This window comes from Gossypium arboreum, chromosome 6, assembly GCF_025698485.1.
Source record: "Gossypium arboreum isolate Shixiya-1 chromosome 6, ASM2569848v2, whole genome shotgun sequence".
NCBI lineage: Eukaryota > Viridiplantae > Streptophyta > Magnoliopsida > Malvales > Malvaceae > Gossypium > Gossypium arboreum.
The window spans coordinates 20,630,750-20,640,038 of NC_069075.1; the positions used below are offsets into that span (position 1 = coordinate 20,630,750).

The window sequence follows — 9,289 nt, forward strand, 5'->3', positions numbered from 1 at the left end:
TTGCAGTGAAATTATGATTATGTGGTAAACATTCACAAAAATTTGTTAATGAGTTGCTTATTGATTTCTTATAAGCTTACTATGATCTGTAGGTGTGGTTGGCCGAATATCGTAAGGGGTTAATACGTAGTTTGTATTTGAATAGTTAGATTAATGTGTTAGTAATCCAATTGTAGGCGGTTCGTATGTGGATCTCACAAGATATCGTCGCAAATGTGTGTAACTAACACCCTCTTTCTTAGTCGGATCGGCAAAAGTCGAAAAGTCGAATGCCAAAAATCGGTATTTTGTAGATTTGCGAGTGTGCGAATGCTCGTGAGGTAAATCGATTAATGTTTTGGTAAGCTGCAAAATTTGGACCGCAAAGTGTATGATTTACGTACATCGATATTTTTGGGCTTAATGGGCCAAAATTGGAATGATGGGCCAACGGCCCAATTCGGTAAGAACCCTCGGTGCGTGATTCGTTAGTACGTGAAAAGTAGGAATATGCATGAAAAACCCTAAAATAGATAAATTATTGAAATACCTTTAAAAATGGAAAATTTACGCTTTACCCTAGTAGATAAATTACCAAATACCCCTAGGTTAAATTGACCTAAATGCATGTTTGATGTTGTTATTTATTGCATGCCATGTTGTTATTATCGATGCATGGGATTGGGATATTGACGGAGGAAGTCTTGAAAGTGGCTTGTCCACGTCTTGGAGGCTTTGCCTCAATTTATCGTTAATCGAGCATGCAAGGTCAAGAATCTGTGGAGTGTTAAATTTGGGTGGGTTGAGCTATTCCCCACATGGAGTGTAAGGCTGGTACGGTGGAGTGTAGTGGTTGGTGGGTTGAGTAGTCTCCCAAATGGGCTTGCATATGTTATTGATGTTGCATGTATTTTGAAATGGGCCTATGGGCCATACGTTATCTGAATAAGGGCTAAGGCCCGGTTTTATTGTAATCAAAAGGGCTCGCCCAAGATCATCATTACTGAATGGGCTTAGGCCCAATGGGCTTGAGCTGACTTGGGCTTTGAATGAGTTTTCCTTACACATCGAGTTTCCCCAAACTCACCCTTTTATTTTCATCCACAGAAATCCCCAACCATAGTGGGCTTGGAGCTGTGAGGGAATTCGAAGTGGCCACCTGTTTTGAAAGTTTGGTTTTCTTCTGGTGAACTGGACATCCTTTTATTTACGTTTGAAGTTTTGGGTTTTTTAAATGTAATAAGGCCGCTTAATTATTTTTGATGGTTTTAATATGTATTACTAAGATAGGTATTACTTATTTTAACTGTTGAAATTGGATAGCTTTCGGGCGCGTTTTCAAAAACAACAATTGATTTCAAAATAATACGACAACAAGCAAAGCTTCTGCAATGAAAGTATGTTCCAAAATTAATCACTTTTCCTAAAAATGACTTAATCAAAATCGGTTTCCTAGAAATATCCATGACGTTAAGGTGTGGCAACGGCGGTATGCATGTCTAGGATTGAATCTGAAGGGAGCTTGGTACTTAAGCAGTCCGATGGACTCACCACCTCTTTTTCGGTTTCTTACCTGGTGCACAACTTCCATTCACTTTAACCTATAATGAAATTATCTTTTAAAACACTAAGTAAGTTTTTTCTGGATCAACAATATAAAATGTTTTGAACGCTTCGATGTGGCATGTCGGATCCGGTCATAATGTCTGGGCCGGATTTAGGGTACTACATTTAGTGGTATCAGAGCCTAGGTTGCAACAACTCGGCTGTGGAATGGGTTTACAAAAAAAAACAAAGATTTTCAAAAACAAAAAAAATTTTATAAAGATTGCGAAAAACGCGATTTTCAAAATTTAGATCTTTAGAAGGTGGCATTTCGAATCTCCGGCCCAAGCTTGTAAGTATTACTCTGAACTCTTCTGAATATTTTTCTGAATTATCTGTCTGTACTGAAACCCTACTAGGATACTCTAGATAGGATGATTCTGAAACCATAGGAAAATCTGATAAGAGACTGAAACTGTAGCTAGACTTCGATTCTGCAAAAACAAACTTTGAATTACTGTCTGATTCATAAAACATCTGTAGTAAACACTGGAATATTAATTGATGCATAAAAATTCGTAATCAAGATAATACGATATGAGTACAAGAGGCTGTGGACAGAGCCGAGGAAGTGCTCGAGCGGTATCTTCGTCTTTGGGACCTATGCCGGCGGTAGATGCACCGGTACCATCGGCAACGGAAGTGGAGTCTCATGATCGTGGTGCCAGGGATGATGCTCTGTCGTAGGCAATGCTTCTTGTTCTAGAAAGGGTTGCCGGGACAAGTTCGGGCAATGGAATTCGAGGATCTATTTCTGAACGACTTCGGGCTAACGGAGCGGAAATCTTTAGGGGCATATCTAGTATAGCCCCGAATGTGGCGGAATATTGGTTGGAGGCCACAGAACGGATTATGGACAACTTGGACTACTCTGAGGAGATTGTGAGTGGGGTATCTGTACTAAGTCCTTTGGGTCACTCAGTTAGGGTAGACAAACTGTATAGGGATGTACCCTTAGAAACTCAAGGTAAGATTTTCCCTAGAGATCTGATGGAGCTACCGTTCGGAGAGTTTGATCTTATTTTGGGAATGGACTGGCTTGTTAAGCATAAAGCGACTCTGGATTGTGCTGCTAAATGAATGGTGTTAAGGACCACAACGAATGAGGAGGTTATGGTGATAGGTGAGCGAAGGGATTATTTGTCCAATGTGGTGTCGGCATTAAGAGCCGAAAAGTGGATTCGAAAAGGTTGTGAGGTCTATTTGGCATTTGTAAGTCAGTCGGAAGAGAAGGGACTGACAGTGGATAAGGTTAGGACCGTAAAAGAGTTCCAAGATGTTTTTCTAGAGGAGCTTCCAGGATTGCCTCCGAACCGAGAAGTTGAGTTTGGAATAGATTTGTTGCTTGGAACGGCGCCTGTGTCCATCGCACCGTATAGGATGGCACCGAAGGAGTTAGTGGAGTTAAAGGCTCAAATTCAGGAGTTGTTGGGTAGGGGCTTTATTAGGCCAAGCGTGTCTCCATGGGGAGCACCGGTGCTATTCGTGAAGAAGAAGGATGCTACAATGTGGATGTGCATTGATTATCGCCAATTGAACAAACTGACAATTAAGAATAAGTATCCACTGCCAAGGATTGACGATCTGTTCGACCAGCTTAGAGGAGCTTCTGTATTTTCTAAGATCGACCTCCGATCTGGATATCATCAGTTAAGGGTCAAGGAGGCAGATATCCATAAGATGGCATTCAGGACTCGGTATGGTCATTACGAGTTTTTGGTTATGCCATTTGGACTGACGAACGCTCCTGCAACATTTATGGATCTAATGAATCGGGTGTTCCAACCATTCTTGGATCGATTCGTAGTCATCTTCATTAATGATATCCTGGTATATTCTGAAACTGAAGTGAAACATGATGAGAATCTCCGTATAGTGTTGCGAGTGTTAAGGGAGAAGGAACTCTTTGTGAAGTTTAGCAAGTGTGAATTTTGGTTGAGGGAGGTAACCTTCTTAGGACATGCAGTCTCTGCTGAGGGGATTAAGGTGGACCCTCGAAAAATTGAAGCAATTTTGGAGTGGAAGCCGCCTAGGTCTGTGTCAGAAATACGGAGTTTTCTAGGGTTGGAAGGATACTACAGAAGGTTTGTGAAAGGTTTTTCTGTGATGGCAGCACCTTTGACAAAACTCATAAGAAAGGAGTACCGTTTGTATGGACTAAGAAGCAGCAGGAAGCTTTTGAGAAGTTGAAGAAAGTTCTGACTGAAGCACCTGTGTTAATTCAGCCGGAGTCTGGGAAGGATTTTAGTGTGTACAGTGATGCATCACACGTGGGTTTGGGCTGCGTGTTAATGCAGGAGGGTAAGGTGGTTGCATATGCATCACGACAACTTAAACCTCATGAGGGGAACTATCCGACTCATGATTTAGAGTTGGTAGCAGTGATATTTGCACTTAAGATTTAGAGACATTACTTGTACGGAGAAATGTGTATTATATACACTGACCATAAGAGTCTTAAGTATTTGTTAACTCAGAAGGAGCTGAACCTTAGGCAGAGGAGATGGATTGAGTTGCTTAAGGATTATGACTATTCGGTCGAGTATCACCAGACAAGACTAATGTGGTAGCCGATGCTCTAAGTCGTAGAACTGTATCTGATCTGAGAGCAATATTTACTCGTCTGAGTCTGTATAATGATGGAAGTCTGTTGGCTGAGTTGCAAGTGAGGCCAACCTGGGTGGATCAGATTAAGGAAAAGCAGTTGAACGATGAGTCTTTGGTCGCTCATTTCCAACAAGTTAAGGAAGGGGAAACTTTTGAGTTTGGGTTAAATGGCGAAGGAGTTCTGTGTTTCCGAGGAAGAATTTGTGTTCCGAAGGACTCTGATTTGAGGCAGACAATATTGAAGGAAGCCCATGGAGGACTTTGTGCCATGCATCTTGGAGGGAACAAGTTGTATCACGACTTGCGAGAATTGTACTGGTGGCCTGGACTTAAACGAGAAGTAACGGAGTTTGTAGGGAAATGTCTGACATGCCAGCAAGTGAAAGCTGAGTATCAATTATCCTCTGGACTGTTACAGTCAGTGAAGATACCACTTTAGAAGTGGGAGAGGGTAACTATGGACTTTGTGAGTGGGCTGCCCTTGACACCATCAAAGAAAGACTCGGTGTGGGTGATTGTGGATAGGTTGACCAAATAGGCCCATTTCATACCTGTTCGTACTGACTTTTCACTTCAAAAGTTAGCCAAGTTGTATGTGGCGGAGATTGTGCGACTTCATGGAGTCCCAGTTTCAATTATTTCTGATCGGGATCCTAGATTTACATCTCGGTTTTGGCAAAGGTTGCATGAGGCGTTGGGGATACGATTGAATTTTAGTACGGCTTTCCATCCCCAGACTGATGGTCAATCGAAAAGGGTTATTCAGATTCTGGAGGACATGTTGAGGGGATGCGTGATTGACTTTCGAGGTAGTTGGGAGGATTAATTGCCGTTGGTAGAATTTGCGTACAATAACAGTTACCAAGCGAGTATTCGAATGGCACCGTATGAAGCACTGTATGGACGAAGGTGTCATACACCTAGTTGTTGGACCGAAGTAGGAGAGCGACATGTTCTTGGACCAGAGTTAGTAGCTGATACTGAGGATAAGGTCAGAATAATTAGGGACCGGTTAAAAGAAGCATCTGATAGGCAAAAGTCGTATGCAGATTTGAAGCGTAAGGAGATTGAGTACTCATTAGGTGATATGGTCTTCTTAAAGGTTTCTTCTTGGAAGAAGATATTAAGGTTCGGTAAGAAGTGCAAGTTGAGTCCGCGGTTCATTGGGCCTTATCGGGTTTTGAACCGAGTAGGCCCAGTGGCTTATCAGTTGGAATTGCCTCCAGAGTTAGACAGGATTCACGATGTTTTTCACGTCTCCATGTTAAGGCGTTATCGTGCTGACCCTGTTCATGTCCTGCCAGTTGCAGAAATTGAAGTTCAGACTGATTTGACCTTTGAGGAGGAGCCTGTGCAAATATTGGCTCGAGATGTTAAGGTTCTCAGAAGGAAATCTGTCCCGTTAGTGAAAGTACTTTGGCATAATCATGGAAGGGAAGAAGCTACTTGGGAGTCAGAAGAGACTGCGTCAACAATACCCTCAACTAGTTGGATCAGGTAAATTTCAAAGACGAAATTTCTTTAAGGGGGGTAGAGTTGTAATGCCCCAATTTTCGAGAATTCTGTGAATGTTGGCATAGGTTTAATTATGTTAGTGGGCCTCTAGAAGGCCCAAGCTTAAGATAGAACCCGGCAATTTTAGTTAATTTTTTTGTTCCATAAGAAAAAGGGGGTGAAATTATGAAATAGAACCTATGTGAAAATGTTTGAAAATGCTATAGGCTAAATTGAAGTGGCCAAATAAATAGGAGTGCAAAATAGAAGGATTTGCATGACAAACCTCCCATTTTACATGAAGTGGCTAGCCATCATGTTGTTGTAGACAATATGAGCACTTGATATCCATTATTCATGGTACAAATTGATAATGAGTTAGGTAAATGTTCCATGATAATGGATTAGGTAAATATTCCATGATAATGGATTAGGTAAATGTTCCATGATAATGGTTTAGGTAAATGTTCCATGATGGGCATTTCATGTCTTTTGTATTAAAGAATTAAATGGATGAAATATGAAATTTTATTAAAAGAAAAAAGGGGTGAAAAGAACAAAGTTTTGTCCATCTTTGTTCATCATAGCCTAAAGTTAGAGAAGAGAAAGGAGAGGAGAAAGCTCTTGAATGTTTGGTCACTTGGGGAAGAAAATTAAAGGTGAGTTCATGGTAGTTTGCTTCTATCTTGATGTTCATGAGTTCTTCTTGATTCTACCTTAACTCTTGAAGCATATTTTGGTTTTTGGTTGTGTTGTGAACATTTGGTCATGAATTAAAATGAAGGAAATGGTTGTTGTTTCATGTTCTTTTGATGAAAAATGGAAGATATGTGAAGTTGAGCCAAACAAATGAGCATGCATGTGCCTTAGATGCTAAAGGGAAAAATCGGCTAACATGTTGTACTTTAAAATGATGAAATGGAGATTATGCTTAAGTAAAAATCATAGATATGTGATGATTGATTGGTGATATACATGTTTAAATAACATGCATGCAAGATAGGTGTATGAAAGAGTGATTTGGTAATAAATCTGCTTGGGACAGCAGCAGTAACGTGACTTTGGAAAATCACCATAAATTGTGGGAGATGAATTAGAAGCTGAATAAATTATGTAATTAAATCTTAATGAGTCTAGTTTCAAATGAAATAAACTAGAACATATTTTGAGTTCTGTACAATGAGAAATTTGATTTGTAATGAAGAGTGGTCAGATTAGTCAAACAGTGAAACATGGGAAACTTTAAGAAAAATCTGGTATTGATTGGCCATACCAAAAATTCTGAAATTTTTTTGGATAGAAGATATATGAGTCTATTTTCAGGGAAAATTAATGGAACTTGATTTGGAGTTTCGTAGCTCCAGTTATAAATGATTTAGTAACTGTTGCTCAAGAAGACAGCTTGCAGTGAAATTATGATTATGTGGTAAACATTCACAAAAATTTGTTAATGAGTTGCTTATTGATTTCTTATAAGCTTACTATGATCTGTAGGTGTGGTTGGCCTAATATCGTAAGGGGTTAATACGTAGTTTGTATTTGAATAGTTAGATTAACGTGTTAGTAATCCAATTGTAGGCGGTTCGTGTGTGGATCTCATCAGCATATCGTCGCAAACAGGTGTGTAACTAACACCCTCTTTCTTAGTCTGGATCGACAAAAGTCGAAAAGCCGAAATGCCAAAAACTGGTATTTTGTAGATTTGTGAGTGTGCGAATGCTCGTGAGGTAAATCGATTAATGTTTTTGGTAAGCTGCAAAATTTGACCGCAAAGTGCATGATTTCGTGCCCTCGATATTTTTGGGCTTAATGGGCCAAAATTGGAATGATGGGCCAACTGCCCAATTCGGTAAGAACCCTCGGTGCGTGATTCTGTTAGTACGTGAAAAGTAGGAATATGCATGAAAAACCCTAAAATAGATAAATTATTGAAATACCTTTAAAAAGTGGAAAATTTACAGTTTTACCCCTAGTAGATAAATTACCAAATACCCCTAGGGTTAAATTGACCTAAATGCATGTTTGATCTGTTGTTATTTATCGCATGCCATGTTGTTATTATCGATGCATGGGATTGGGATATTGATGGAGGAAGTATTGAAAGTGGCTTGTCCACGATTGGAGGCTTTGCCTCAATTTATCGTTAATCGAGCAAAGAAATGGGCTTGCATATGTTATTGATGTTGCATGTATTTTGAAATGGGCCTATGGGCCATCTTATTATCTGAATAAGGGCTAAGGCCCGTTTATTTTAATCAAAAGGGCTCGCCCAAGATCACCATTACTGAATGGGCTTAGGCCCAATGGGCTTGATCGACTTGGGCTTTGAATGAGTTTTCCTTACACATCGAGTTTCCCAAACTCACCCTTTTATTTTCATCCACACAGGAAATCCCCAACCATAGTGGGCTTGGAGCTATGAGGGAATTCGGAGTGGCCACCCGTTCTGAAAGTTTGGTTTTCTTCTGGTGAACTGGACATCCTTTTATTTACGTTTGAAGTTTTGGGTTTTTTAAATGTAATAAGGCCGCTTAATTATTTTTGATGGTTTTAATATGTATTACTAAGATAGGTATTACTTATTTTAACTGTTGAAATTGGATAGCTTTAGGGCGCGTTTTCAAAAACAACAATTGATTTCAAAATAATATGACAACAAGCAAAGCTTCCGCAATGAAAGTATTTTCCAAAATTAATCACTTTTCCTAAAAATGACTTAATCAAAATTGGTTTCCTAGAAATATCCATGACGTTAAGGTGTGGCAATGGCGGTATGCATGTCTAGGATTGGATCTGAAGGAGCTTCAGATTTAAGCAAATCGATGGACTCACCACCTCTTTTCGGTTTCCTACCGTGCACAACTTCTATTCACTTTAACCTATAATGAAATTATCTTTTAAAACACTAAGTAAGTTTTTTCTGGATTAACAATATAAAATGTTTTGAACGCTTCGATGTGGCATGTCGGATCCGGTCATAACGTCTGGGCCGGATTTGGGGTGCTACAAATAACAGATAAACAAATAGCTAAATAATGGATGAAATGGAATAATAAAAACATGTATATAGAAATGTAAAAAGAATATGCCAAAAAACATTAATTAAAAATTAATATAAATGCGATTAAAAGCTGAAATGAAATAAACAAATGAAAAATAATAGAAATAATAATAAAATTTGCACAAGTAGAAGAATACAAAATAATTTTAATTTTAAATGTAAAAATAATAAACGAACAAATGAAATACTACTTAGATAAATAAATAAATGATATATAAAAGTATTTTATGAGATTAAAATAATAAAACAATAAATAGATAATAATGAAATAAAGAATAAGTAAATACAAAACAAATAAATAACTCTTAAAAGGTGAAATTTAATAAATGACTCAATTGAAATCAAAATAAAATTAAAAGGATAATCTGTAAATAAATAAATAGCTAAAACTGAATTAAGGGCTAGAATGAGATGCACGAAAATGAATGGGGATTAAATGTGTAATTCTTCCAGGCTCCCTTTCGCGTTCGTCCTTTAAAACTGACCCAAGGACCAGATTGAGATAGAATGAAAAATGCGTGGCCAAATTAAAAAAAATAAAAG

At 38.6% G+C, this 9,289-nt stretch overlaps 1 long non-coding RNA gene across 1 annotated transcript; it reads left to right on the forward strand.

Moving 5' to 3' along the window:
• Positions 1–6,214: 6,214 nt before the first annotated feature.
• On the forward strand, positions 6,215–8,267 carry LOC128293739 (uncharacterized). The gene is made up of 3 exons (XR_008283922.1): positions 6,215–6,344; positions 7,264–7,305; positions 8,074–8,267. It is a non-coding gene; the product is annotated as an uncharacterized LOC128293739 (long non-coding RNA).
• Positions 8,268–9,289: the final 1,022 nt, after the last annotated feature.